Genomic DNA, 15,290 nt, shown 5'->3' on the forward strand with positions numbered 1-15,290 from the left:
AGGGCAGAATTGCTTTTTGCTTTTAATCTGGATAAATTTTATTTCTTTTTCTTTGACAAATTACTGGCTAGATCTTCCATAGGAGTGTTAAATAGAAATGATGAGACTAAACATCTTTTTCCTTGTTTTGTTTTTTTTCCCCCTTTTCTTAAAATCTTCCTTAAGGAAATCATTTTGAATTTTACTATTAAATATAAATCTCTAGAATTTTTGTAGATGCAATTTATCAGATTGAGAGAGTTTCTTTCTACTTTTTGTTTGCTGAGGCTTTTTTTTTTTTTTAAATCCATAATAGGTTTTGGATTTGGTCAAATTTTTTCTTTATCTATTGAGATGATCATAATTTTTTGTTTGTCTTTTACTATGATTAATTACATTGATTGGTCTTCAAATGTTAAATTCACATTGCATTTGGAAATAAACCACTTGGTATTGATGTATTATACACTTTATGTATTTTTAATTCAATTTTTTAAAATTTTGTTTTGAATTTTTTATGTCATGACCATAAAAGACATTATAATGTAGTTTTGTTTTTCTTGTAATGCCTGTCTGGTACATATCAGGTTAAAACTGAATTTACAAAAGAGAAAGTATTCTCCCCTCTTTAATATTCTGCAACAGTTTATATAAAATTGTTGTTATTTAACAAAATAAAATAAAACTAAAAAAATATATATCTATTATTAATAACATGACATGACATTTTTGTGAATAAAAGCTACTATTTTCATTTTTAAAAAATTGTTATTTCTTTATTAAATCCTAGGTAAAGTTTTCTAGTAAAGCCTCCTGGACCTAGAATTGTTTTTCTTGGAAGGTTTTGAAGTAAATATTCAATTTATTTAATAGGTATAAGGCTCTTCAGGTTGTCTATTTCTTGTGAGTGATCTTTAGTATTGCATGTTTTTGAAGAAATATGTACATTTCTTCTAAATTGTCAAATGTATTGACATGTAAGTGTTCATAGTATTCTCTTACTAGTCTTTTAATATCTGTACAATCTACAGTGATGTTACTTTAATTCCTGATATTGTCAATTTGCATTTTCCCTTCTTTTTGTCCTCATCACCTGGCTAGAAGTTTATTAATTTATTTATTTTTTCAAAGAATGGAAGTTTATTAGTTTCATTGATTTTCTTTTTTGTTGTTTTTTATTTCTTTTATTTTGTCTCTGATCTTAATTGCTTTATCTATCCTGCTAATTTGGTGTATGATTGTCTAATTTTTTAGAGTAGAAACTGAGTTCATTGTTTTTAGATCATTCTTTCTTTCTAACATAGACATTTAGTGTTATAAAATTTCCTTCTAAGTATTGCTTTAGTGTTGTGCCACACATTTTTATATGTTGTGTTATTTTCATTAAGTTCAAAATACTTTCTAACTTCCTTTTTTTATTTCTTCTTTGGCCAAGGTATTATTTAAAAGTGCTTACTTAGTTTCTAAATATGTGGGAATTCTCAGATACCTTTATTATTGATTTTGTGAATTTTTTTTCTTTTTCTGTTGAGATGAGCATAAATTTTTGTAAATCATTATCAATGATTTAATATCATTACGATCAGTGAATATAATTGTGTATAACTTGAATCCTTTTGCATTTATTTAGATTGCTTTTATGACCCAGAATGTGGTCTAGCTTAGTAAATACTTTGTATGTTTACTCATTAAAATTTTATTGATATATTTTTGTTGACCACAACAATATGTTGAATTTTCAGAAGGAGAGAACAAACCTAAAGACACTAGAGATGGGGAGAGGGAGGGAGGGGGTTTGGGAAGTGATAGGTCAGGTGAAGGGTATAAAGAAATATCACAATTTGCAAGAATGAATATGCTAATAATAAATAAACATTTAAATAAAAAACAAATGTAAAAAAATAAATAAAAATTTTATTGATATATATTATATTGAAAAAAATAACAACCTGTATGACAGCAGAAACCACAGATGCATTTTCTCACTATTTTATCGCTAGTGATAAGTGCATTCTTTGGCATATAGATTCCCAAAAGATATTTGTTGAATAAACAAATAAAATAACTGTTCTAATTCAAATTTCAATTCATCCAATCCTATACATGGGTAGTAGGTAGGACAGAAAGCTGTCACTCTGTTGGATTCCACTGCACATTCAAGACCGTTATTTTCCATCCTCATATAAAAGCTTATGCTTCCTACATTGATGGTTACAACATCTGCTTGTGCAGCACACCACACTTTCCTTACTGTTGTCATCTATTAATAATCTGACCAAGGCCAATTATTCTTTTAAGAACATTAAAGACATGAGTCAGAACCTTCCTTTCTAGAAGGACTCATGCTAGGGCCTTAGGTGATTCAGGTTTCATGTTGTCACAATCTATTTTTTAAGTTGAGTAGAAATCTGCTCAATATTAAAAGCATGATCATCTATAAAATGGATCAAACAAAAAGCACAACTCTGTGGCTAAATATTAATTCTTATACATTTTGATCAAAATTTGAGTTATGGGTTAGATTTACAATCTGAAGTTTATCTCAAAACGTTATGGTAAAGTTTATAATGAGCAGGAAAATTGAGACATTTATACATGTATAATATTCATTTGCACTTGATGTTTGCTTGGTTTATCCTATTAGATATGGGCTATTAAAATTCAGTGATCTTCCTTTATTGTTTGCTGTGTTTTCAACGCAGCTAGAAGTTTGTCTTGTAGATAGCTGCTGCCCAATAAACAGTTTCTGGTTAAGAAACAAAAAAATGAAAGCTCCATGGTGTTGGTTGTGGATTCAATTTTGTTTACCCCAAAAAATACATAAAGTGCTCACTCCTGGTACTTGTGAGTGTGACCTTATTCAGAAATATGGTCTTTATATGTGTAATTAAGATGTAAGTTTTTTACATTTTTATAATGTTTTAAAGACAATTTCTCACTTTATGATACTGTGGTCAGAGAATTTAGCTATTATGCGTGGATGCATTTTTTTTTTTAATTCAGTGTGAGAATTTGTAGTATCTAATATATGAGCATTATTGTTTTTGAAAAATTTCCATGAGGGTTAAAAATGTATACTCTATGAATGTTGGTTACACAGTTCTGTAAGGATATATTAGTAAAATTTGTCAGTTATGTCTTTTATGTATCTATAGGTATATGCATTTAAATTAACTAGATTTCTTAACTTCTGAACATGATCTATTGAAATTTCTGAGAGATTGGGTGTTTGCCTATTTCTCCTTATATTTCTGAGGTCCAGTTTATAAATTGGAAGACAGAAATATTGTTAAAATTTTTTTAGCCAATCTGAAGCAGATATCCTTAAATAATTCATTTTTTTAATCTGTGGTTAATATTTTACAATAGCTCATTCTTTGTTAGTACTCATTTGGCATATCATTTTATAGTCCATTATTTTCAAGCTTTTTGTACAATGTTTTACATGTGCCTACTATTTATCTGTAAGGATTAACTATAATACGTAGAAGCAATATAAACATATCTATCAATCCAATAAGGAAATATTATTTAAAATATTTAAATATTGATACTCTTGAAAATAATCACATGATTTTATTTCATTTTTCTTTTATCATTAAAAATATTTCCTGTCACTTCAACTTCTTAAATATATTCTTTTTTCTCCTCAAATCATTTGAGAATGTCATACTGAAAGAGACATCATACACCTGGACTGATTTGTCATAGAGGTTACTCTTCATTTATTTTATTTATTTGGTTATTTTATTTTTCTAAGTATTGTAAAAACAGATTTTCTCCAATCACTCACCCACAACAGATATATACCTTTCTAAGAACAGCAAAAAATTGTAGATGGAGAATTCTAAACTTATCTGTCTTGGAAAATTTATTTAAAGCATTTGAAGAATGAAAAATTAGACACTATAACTTCAACTGAGAAAACTTAAGGGGGTCTTTACTGATTTAAAATTAGTCACTGTTCAAACTACTTCTATATTTTATTTTTTTGGTAGCTATTATAAATGGGGTAGCTGTCTTGATTTCTTTTTCTGCATGTTCACTGTTGGAGTATAGAAATGCTACTGATTTTTGTGCATTGATTTTGTATCCTGCAACTTTGCTGAAATCATTTATCAACTCTAGGAGTTTTTTTATAGAGGCTTTAGGCTGTTCAATATATAGGATCATGTCATCTGCAAAAAGGGACAGCTTGACTTCATACTTTCCAATTTGGATGCCCTTTATTTCCTTCTCTTCTCTGATTGCTCTGGCTAGTACTTCCAACACTGTGTTAAATAGGAGTGGTGAGAGTGGGCATCCTTGTCTAGTTCCAGTTTTTAAGGGAAAGCCTTTCAGCTTTTCTCTATTCAGGATGATATTGGCAGTGGGCTTATCAATATGGCTTTAATTATGTTGAGATACTTTTTGTCTATGCCTAACTTGTAGAGAGTCTTTTTCCTGAAAGAATGTTGAATTTTTTCAAATACTTTTTCAGTGCCTATAGAGACGATCATATGGTTTTTGTCTTTGCTTTTATTGATGTGGTGTATCACATTTATTGATTTGCATATGTTGAACCAACCTTGCATCCCTGGGATGAATCCCACTTGATCATGGTATATAATTTTGTGTATGTGTTGCTGTATTCTGTTAGCTAGTATTTTATTAAGGATTTTTGCATCTATATTCATCAAGGATATTGGACTGTAGTCTTCTATTTTTGATGCATCTTTGTCTGGTTTTGGTATCAGGGTGATTGCCTCATAGAATGAGTTAGGGAGAATGGCCTCTGTTTCAATCTTTTGTAACAGTTTGTAGAGAATTGGTATCAGTTCCTCTTTGAAGGTTTGGTAGAACTCTGCAGTGAACCCCGGGGGTTTTTCTTTGTTGGGAGCCTCCTGATAACAGCTTCAATCTCTTTTATTATTATTGGTTTGTTCAGATTTTCTATATCTTTTTGGCTCAGTTTTGGTAGTTTGTATGCATCCAGAAATTTATTCATTTCCTCCAGATAATCAAATTTGTTAGCATATAGTTATTTATAGTAGTCTCTAATGATTTCTTGTATTTCTGAGGTGTCAGTTTTAATACCACCGTTTTCATTTCTAATTTTTGTTATTTGGGTCTTCTCTCTTCTTAGTTAATCTTGCTACAGGTTTGTTGATTTTATTTATCTTTTTAAAAAACCCAACTTTTTGTTTCATTGATCTTTTGTATTGTTTTTCAGATTTCTATATCATTTAGTTCTGCTCTGATCTTAATTATTTCTTTCCATCTACTAACTTTAGGTTTGGATTGTTCTTGTTTTTCTAGATCTATAAGGTAAAGTTTTAGGTTATTTATTTGCCATCTTTCCATTCTTCTGAAGTAGCATTTAATGCAATAAATATCCCCTTTAACACTGCTTTTGCAGTATTCCACAGGTTTTGGTATGATGTGTCATTATTTTCATTAGTTTCAAGAAATTTTTTGATTTCCTGTTTAATTTCTTCTTGGACCCATATGTCATTAAGTAGAATGTAGTTTAATTTTCATGTGTTTGTATAGTTTTGTTTATTACTGATTTCTAATTTTAATCCATTGTGATCAGAAAAATACATAGAATAATTCCAATTATTTTGAATTTGTTGAGACTTGCTTTGTGACCTAACATGTGGTCTATCCTGGAGAATGTTCCATGCGCTTATGACTAGAATGAATATTCTGAGGTTGTTGGATGGAATGTTCTGTAGATATCTGCAAAGTCCAATTCGTCTAAAGTATTGTTTAGATCTTGTGTTTCTCTATTGATTTTTTGCCTAGATGATCTGTCCAATGATGAGAGTGGGGTGTTCAGGTCCCCTGCTATTATGGTGTTACTGTCTATCTCTTTCTTTAGATCTAATACTGTTTGCTTTGTAAATATGGCTGCTCTGACATTGGGTGCATATGTATTTACAAGTTGATCGTTATGTCTTCTTGATGGATAGATCCTTTTATCATTATATAGTGGCTTTTATCTCTTTCTATGGCTTTTGCTTTAAAGTCTATTTTATCTGATATAAGAATAGTTACTCCAGCTCATTTTTCATTTCTATTTGCATTATATGTCTTTTTCCATCCTTTCGCTCTTAGTCTATGTGTGTCTTTACAGGTCAAGTGTGTCTCTACAGGTCAAGTGTGTCTCTTGAAGACAGCATATTGTTGGGTCCATCTTTTTAATCCAGCCAGTCAGTCTGTGTCTTCTGAATGGGGAATTTAATCCCTTTACAGCTAGAGTTATTATTGAAAGGTGTTGATTTACTCCTAGCATTTTACTGATTTTTGTTTCAATGTCTTAAGTACCTTTAGTTCCTTTCTTTCTTATTTTCTGTTTGTCTTTTGTATTTGTTAGTTTCTTGGGGTGATAGATAAACCACTTTTTTTTCTCTTTTGTTAGCATTTTTGCTTTGCTGGTAGGTATTGTTCTTTCTTGAGTATTCATGGCAGTGATGCTTGTTTTTGTGCTATCAAACCCAGTACTTCCTTGAGAATTTCTTGTAGGGCTGGTTGTGTGGTAGCGAACTCCCACAGTTTTTGTTTGTCTGAGAAATATACTATTTGTCCTTCCTTTCAGAAGGATAGCCTTGCTGGGTAAATTATTCTTAGCTGCCAATTTTTGTCCTTTAGTGTTTTAAATATATCATTCCATTCTTTTCTGGATTTTAGTTTGTTTATTTCCCCATTCTCGTGTAGTTACCAGAAGCCTCCTCATCTTCTCAGTCTCTAGATCTCATGCTTATTACATTCAGGCTAATACCTCAAGGAAAAAATTTGCATAGGATGCTGGACATGGACAATTATACACACACACACACACACACACACACACACACACACACACGATTTCTCTTTTAATTTGCATTATCTTTCTATTCAAAAGATAAAGCTGAAATGTATAATATTATTATGTGCTGTTTCAATAAAATTACACATGAATGAAAAGTGAACCCAGACTGGATATTACATTATTTAATGCATTATTATTTATTTTGTTGGAGATCCTAATGGAATTGTTAAATTTTTTACAAAATTTTTATCTGTTAAGACATATACTGAATATTCCAGAAGAAATTATATGATATCTAGAATTTGCTTTAAAACATTTCAGAAAACACAGTGGGGAAGGAGAAATTGATAAAAAGAGAGTGAATGTTGGTTCTAGTTGAAACTGTATTATTGGAACATGGGGTTCATTCTACTATTTTCTCTATATTGTATATTTGAGAACTTTTATAACAAAAAAATTAAAAACGACAAAACAGTTTTAAGCATACTTTCGCCTTAGAGATTTTGAAGTCTAGACCTTTGAAGTACAAGATTACAGATTCTGTCTAATAATCTATTTTAAAATAAATAAATACAATGCACAATATATGAACATATATATACTCTATCTAACTTCAGTTGTTTTCAGTTTTTAAAGGGGGGAGTTGTTTCAATACAGGCTAGTCTATTATAGTTATGCAAAGGTCTCTATTTTTCCTTAGAGAAAGTCGAGGGTCTACAGAAGATCTGCTCATTATGTTGAGGGCTGATGCTTTGTCATGGCTGTGTTATCCAGTATTCCTCTTGCCACTTCATTTGTCTGACATATTTTACAACTAGGCCCTAGAAATACCTAATGATAAGGAGATTCCTTATCTTTAGGGGAAGTGGGAATCAAGAACCATTTACATTTGATCCAATTTTAAGATTTGGTGATTCCAGCACTCTAAAATAGTATCAAGATTTTTTGAACTTCTAAAATCTGTGATCTTATTAACACCTACAAGACATAAAGCATTTCTCAGTCATTACAAATTTTTTTGAATAAAAATGTTACATGAATATATTTACCATATTATTTTCCATTTTTAATGAAAGCCTAGAAGGATGGTTAACACAGAATAGGATTTCATGTATACTAGTGTTTTCCAAATATACGTCATATAATCATAAGAATATTCTGAGTGCTCTTACGTAAATAGATTTCTGAGACCAAGCCATTAATATAAATTAGAATTTCCAGGACAGGATTATTAAATTACAGTGGATTAACAATCCCATCATATAAATTTTATGATTAGGCAACTACAGAACATAAAATTTATGTTTGATTGAATGCATTGTAGTATCTGCCTAGTACTTCTATTAGATATCAGATGTTTGGGAGATATTTACCAGGTCAGACTAACTGAAGTTGCTCAGCGAATGTAAGAATGACATGTACATAATGTTGCATTCGTCATGCTATCCTTAAGCTAATGTAGACAGTTCAAAAATGATGTAACCATATAATTTCAAGAATAATAGAAATTATTCTATTATAGAAATTATTTCAATGAGCTATTCAATATACTTTGCTTTAGGTAGAAGAAGCACAAGAACCAATATTTGTCAATCTCGGCATTCAATCTCTTTTTTAATTAAAATATCACTAAATGCCTGCTGTATGCCAGCCTTGGTGAAAAACAGTAGAGATAGAATGGTAAGAAAAACACATAAGATGATTTACTTCAAACAACTTAAATTAAATTAGTTAACACTGTTCCAAAAAGTCAATTTGAACTCATATTGTTCACTGAATACTGTCTACTTTAAAATGTATGCTTATTTTCAAAAACACACCTTTTACCAAAGCACGTCTTTTTTCCAGCTTTGGCACTTAGGATCTCCTTCAACTGACAGCTCTGTCCCTTTAACACATGACTGTTGTATTGTTATTTGAGCACTTCCTTATTTTCTGGCACTACGAGCTGCACCAGATCCACCTTGTTTATTCCTTGCACCAGTCCTAGAACCAGCCTTTCCCCCAAAGACTCCTAGTTTCTTTTATTGGAGAATAGGATTAGAAATCAAGATCTAGGTGTTAGGTATGCTCATTGTTATGGAGACATCATCTCTAGGATCTCTCAGCTGATGGAATAGGAAATATATGTTTATGTACCATATATTTCCAATGGACAGACAAACTGAATCTGGGTCCACTTTTGTCACATTAACTACTAGCAAAGAAACTGTTCCACGTACTTAGGATGCTAGTTAAAGTGAACTATTTGATTCAACCTTCAGATTCAATAAGACATGATGTGTGAACAGAAAGCCTCCTAAAACGTGAGAGAACGTGCAGGAAAACAATGTCCTCTTTACACACATGAGAAGGACCTACTTACCCACAAGGATGCTGGTTGCTTTAAAGAAAATAATTACTTTTGAATCTCTTCTTCAGGAAAATAGGAACTGTTATTTATAGAAGAAATCCTATTTCCCTAGATTCCATATACGACCTACCTCAGAGAAGACAGAGAAATCAGAGTTTAACTGCTCTGGAGCAATGTTATCTTGTTTGTATTTTCTCCTCGGTCACCTAGATCCAGCTGAGAAGTCCTTCAACTGATCTGTGAGTGAGAAGCTTGATGGGTGTAAGACAGATGGTCCAAGGCTGGTGAGACAGAGGTATTCTGTGTTCTCCCTGGAGGCTTTAAAGTAGTTCATGTGAGATGTTCACAGATAATTCTTCATAGATCTTCCCTCAGGAGGAGGTTAAAATTTTGATCTGATAAACCCAGAAGTATGGAGAGAAGAAATAGATAAAAGAGTGATTATACATCCTAAAATAGAAAAGAGATGAGAAAGCTTTCCAAGCAAGTGGCCTAGCAAGGGGCAAGAAAATTAAAGCAAGAAAAAGAGTTTGGGAAACTACCATTAGACACGGCCATATGTCCTTAGAATTTTTCTCCACTAGAAGCACATAAGACTCAATTGGATCATTTCTTTTTATATTTTAATCTTTTATTATCAAATAATTGTAGATTGAAAAGAGGTCATAAAATGTCTATAGGTATATACTCTATAAAAGTATATTGTAATATCTTCTAGGATAAGGAGCTCTTTGATTATGGCATTACTACTATCAAAACTTTCTAGAAAGTTATTGTTTTTAATGTTAAGGCATTTTTCTCAATTACAAGATTTATCATTAGGTGTCAAAATAAAATTGTTCAAAAAAGTTAATGCAGTTACGACTTCTATCTTTCATACTTTAAAGCATTTCCATTTAAAAACATGATATATCTCCCTGTTTTATCAAGTGCTATATGTGTAGAGATGTTCTTTCTGTCTGATTAAACTAATCCTTTAATACTTTTTTCAGGAGATACTTTGTCTCCTGAAAAGGACAACTTTAAGGTACACAGAGGATTTACAAGATGCCCTAACATAAAATGTACCTTTTCAAATTTACTATTTTGTGGAATCAGGCCATAAAGCTGATTGGTTCATTAGGAAGAAAATAACTGATCAAATCTCTCCCTTACTTCAAAAGCCTTCAGTGTCTCCCACTTACTTCTGAGGTAAAGATCAAATTACTTAACATATAATTTAGGGCAATGCCTCCTCTGGTCTCAGCTTCAATCCCCAAACTTCTTTCTCTCCTATCCCAGAAATTTACATCCTGTGCTCTCTACCAGGGTTTCCCAAGCCTGGCTGCACTTAAGACTCACATACAACTTTGAAAAGTACCGGTAACCAGGACTCATCTATTAACAATTGGTTCACACTCTCGATGGTGAGATGGTACATCTATAGGCTTTAACATCTCTCTAGGTAATTCTAATATGCATCTAGTTTTTTAAAACACTGAGGGTTTAGGCCCTTGTCAAGTTAACATTCTCAACGCTTTCTTCTTTTTCCAGCTTGATTCTCTTGTCCCTTTCCAATTCACCTACATGAAAAGCTTTTGCATATCTTTTCTATCTTTAAATCTATAATCACACTGATTCCTTCTCTACTGCTCATAAGTCTGTGTTCATCAGGTAATTTGTTCCCAAGCCTACTTCTGAGGGAAGATCTATTGATTAGTATTTGTGAGGCACCTCTTATGACCTACTTTACAGCCTTTAGGGAGGACACAGAATACCTCTGTGTCTTAACTGTCCTGGGCCATCTGTCTTACTCCACCAAGTTCCTCAATCATAGATCAATAAACAAGCATTAACTGTTTGGAGACGAATAGTTTAAAAAGATATTTGGCATGATTTCTTGAAAAGTTATTTGGCATGATTTCATGATTTCATGAAATCTTCTTAAATTTGTTAGTACTTTGTGACCTAAAATGTGATCTATACTGGAGAATGTTCCATGTGCAGTTGAGAAGAATGTGTATTCTGCTGCAATTAGGTGGAATGTTCTCTATATGTTTGTTAGATTTCATCTGGTTTATATTGTTATTCAGGTCCTTCAGGTCCTTTTCTGTTTATTATTGAGGCTCTATCTGGATGTTCTGTCCATTATTAAAAGAGGGATATTAAATCCCCTACCACTATTGTGTTACTGTGATATGCTTTGATTTTTGTCTCTTTTACTTTTGTATATATTTTGTAAGTATTTTCTTTGTGGGGCTTACATAAAATATCTTATAGTTATAATAACAATTTATTTTAAGCTGACAACAAATTAACTTCAATAATATACAAATACTCTATGCTTTTACTTCTCTTCCTCCACACTTAATGTTATTGATGTCACACTGTCCATTTTTAAATTCTGATTTATTTTGTTATTGTTTTTTATTGTTGGGGGGGGAAAAGCACCATACTTAAAATATTTCTGAGTTGTAAGAGTTCTTATGTATTTGGATATAATTTCCTTACTAGATATGTGGTTTATAAATATTTTCTTCTATTCAGCAGCTTGTCTTTTCACTTTATTGATGGTGTGCATTGAAGCATACAATTTTTCATTTTTGGTGATTTCCAATTCATTCTTTTTTTGTTGTTGCTTGTGGTGTTGATGTTATATAAAAGAAGTGGCCTAGTCCAAGGTCAGAAACATTTACTCTTATATTTTCTTCTAAAGGTTTTGTAATTTTAGCTTTTACACTGTCTGTGATCGACTATGAGTTTATATTTGTGTATGGTGTAAGGAAGTTGTCCCACTTGATTATTTTGCATGTGGATATCCAATATTAGCAACACCATTTGTTGAAAAGACTACCATTTTTCCATTGAATAATCTTGACACCCTTGTCAAAAATCAACTGATAATAAATGTAAAGGTTTAATTCTGGACTCTCAGTTCTACTCTACTGATCTATATTTCTATCCTTCTATTCTTATATTCTATCCTTACCATGTTGTATTGATTACAGGAGCTTTTTAATAAGTTTTGAAAAGAAGAGTGTGAGTTTTCAAATTTGATCATCTCTATTAAGATTGTCTTGACTATTCTGGGTGCCTTGCAATTCCATACAGAGATAATGCAGTATAATAGATTGTATTAATAGAATATAGGACAAAGCCACATGTTCACATCAATAGAAACAGAAAAAGTATTTGAAAAAAATTAACACCCACTTGTCACCAAAAAAAAAAACTTAATAAACTCAGAATAGAAGGGAATCTTTTCCACCTGTTAAAGGCCATCTTAAAAAAAATAAAAATAAAAATAAAAAACCTAACACCAGACTTAATAGTAAAAAACTAATGCTTTTCCCTTAAGATGAGGAACAGGAAAAGACATCTACTGTTCTCACTTGTGTTCAATACTGTATTGGAAGTGCTAGCCAAGATAACTAAATAAGAAAAAAATAAATAAAAGGCACACAGATTTTAAGGGAAGATTAAAATCTATCTCTATATGGAGATGACATGATCTTGCATGAAAACATGCTAAGAAATCCACAAAAAATGGCATAACTAATAAAAGGTTTAGAAGATTGTAAGATAAAAGATTAATATTCACTGTTTATTATATATTTATACTATAGCCAATAACAATCCAAAAATAAAATTGAGAAAACAATTGCATTTATAATATCTATAAAATTATAAAATACTTAAGAATTAATTTAACAAAGAAATGTTAAGAATTCTATACTAAAGTCTATAAAATATTGTTGAAAAGTTAAAGACCTATGCAATTGGAAATACATCCCATACATGTGAATTGTATGACTTAATATTATTAATATGGCAATATTCTTAAAATGGTCTACAGATTCAACACATTTCCTAACAAAATTCCAGATGCCATTTTGCAGAAATGAGCAAAGTTATTAAATGTATTTTCTATTATTTCAATTCTTTTAAATTTATTGAAGTTCATTCTAGGATATAATATATACTAGAATGTTCATGTGTGCTAGAGAAGAAATAATATTCTGCTATTTTGGGGTGGAGTCTTCTATAGATGTCTGTTAGGTCTAGTTGGTTTATAATGCTGTTCAACTCATATTTTCTGATTGATCTCTGCCTTGTCCTTCCATCTCACTGAATGTGAGATATGAAGTCTCTAACTATTACTGTCAAATTATGTATTTCTCTCCTTAATTACATCAGATTTTGCTTCATGTGTTTTGAGACTCTGAGATTATATATATATAATCACATATATATGTTACATATCCCTAAAGTAGGACTGTGAAAGTATATTGCTGCACTTGCCAGCTAAAAGCAAACTGCTTCGGGTAGGTTGTATTGATCTATGTGGAGAAAAAGGCATTTGCCAGATCAAAAGCTGCATTCCAAGTAGCAAGGGATGTGTTAATTTAGTTAAACAATGAAACCACATCTGATGTAACAGCTGCCATAGGAGTCACCCCTGGTTAAGCTTACAATTTACTGTTATTCTCCAGGATTTATCTGCCTTCTGTACAGGCCAAATATGTGAGATGAATGGGAATACTCTGGAAATCAAAACCCTTGCACCCTTCAAGTCCTTGATGGTGGCATCATTCTCTGTAATTCCACCAGGAATTAAGGTTGTGGTGATCTATAGTTAGTGCAATTCATTTTTCCAGGTTTAGCATGCTCAGTTGGGCTGTTAAATGGAGAAATGGTGGAAATAATCACCCCTTTACTGATTAGGTCTTATATAATAAGTTTTACAACTTGAAGCCCCTGCTTTAATTCACATTGTGCCATATTAATCTGGGGGTCCATGGGGATCCACTTTTCAAGACATTCATAAATGCCAGACTTAATTTAATTTTAATTTATTATTTACTGGTTATTTTGAGAAACTGCAGACACAGGAGTAGCTCTAAAAACAAGCCTGGAGGTTGCCCTTTTATAAAAGATATTTACATTTATAAAGGAAATCTCCATTTGTAGGGATGTCTCCCTCTCTGTACCAGGAAGCAAAATATGATTAAATCACTAGACTCTTAACCTTTGGAGAAGGGATTGAGTTAAATCTGTATCACAGATATTCTTGTTTTACAGTGCTTTCCCTGACCATTTTGTCTTATCCAGGCCTTTCCCTATATACATCTTTATTTGTTTAAGAAAATGATGGTATTTAAGCCTGATGTCAAAGACAAGTCTTTGAGATCTACTCTACATATTTATTTATTTATCTGGGTTATCTCCCATGTATATATGAAGTATATATGTTGCTAACTTCTGTTTGTTTTCCTCTTGTTAATTTGTCTTCTTCAGAGGGAGTCCCACCTAAGAACTTGTGAAATGTGGAGGAGAAAGTTATTTTTTCTCTTCTACACTAGTATTTTCCTTTCATGTTTTTCACACACTTTCCATTTCTCTTTCTAAACTAACCATCTGTTTTTTTATGTTGAAAATTTTTCATATTTTGAAATCAGAAAATACAATGACTCTTGCTTTGTTCATCTGTTTCAAGACTGTTTTGGCTCTTCAGAAATTTTGTGGCAACATATGAATTTAGAGGGTTGGTTTTTTTTTCTATTTTGTTAAGAAATGCTACTAGCATTTTGATAGGGATTGCATTGAATTTGTAGATTGCTTTGGGTAGCATAACCATCTTAACAATGTTGAGTTTTCAAATCCATAAACACAGAGTTACTTCCTCCTTTGTGGAACCAAAAAGTATCTTGAAAGCCAAAACAATCGTCAAAACAAAACAAAACAAAACAAAATGGATTTAAAAATGTGCAAAGGACTTGAATAGACATTTTTCCAAAGAAGATGTACAAATGGCCAACAGGTATTTGAAGAGATGTTCCCTTATCATCAGGGAAATGCAAATTAAATTTGCAGTGAGATATTACCTAACACCTGATAGGATGACCATTATCAAAAAAATAACAAAAATAACAAGAGAATTGAAGAGGTTGTAGAGAAATTGAAACTCTTGTGCACTAATGATGGGAATGGAAAATGGTGAAGTCACTATGGAAAATAGTATGAAAGTTCTCCAAAAAATCAAAAATAGACCTACCATATGATCCAGCAGTCTCACTTCTGTTTATATATTGAAAAGAACTGAAATCAGGGTCTCAAAGAGATTTCTGCACTCCCATGCTAATTATAACATTGTTTACTATAGCCAGGAGGTAGAATCAACCTAAA

The sequence above is a fragment of the Cynocephalus volans genome, chromosome 2 (genome assembly GCF_027409185.1).
Source record: "Cynocephalus volans isolate mCynVol1 chromosome 2, mCynVol1.pri, whole genome shotgun sequence".
Lineage (NCBI taxonomy): Eukaryota > Metazoa > Chordata > Mammalia > Dermoptera > Cynocephalidae > Cynocephalus > Cynocephalus volans.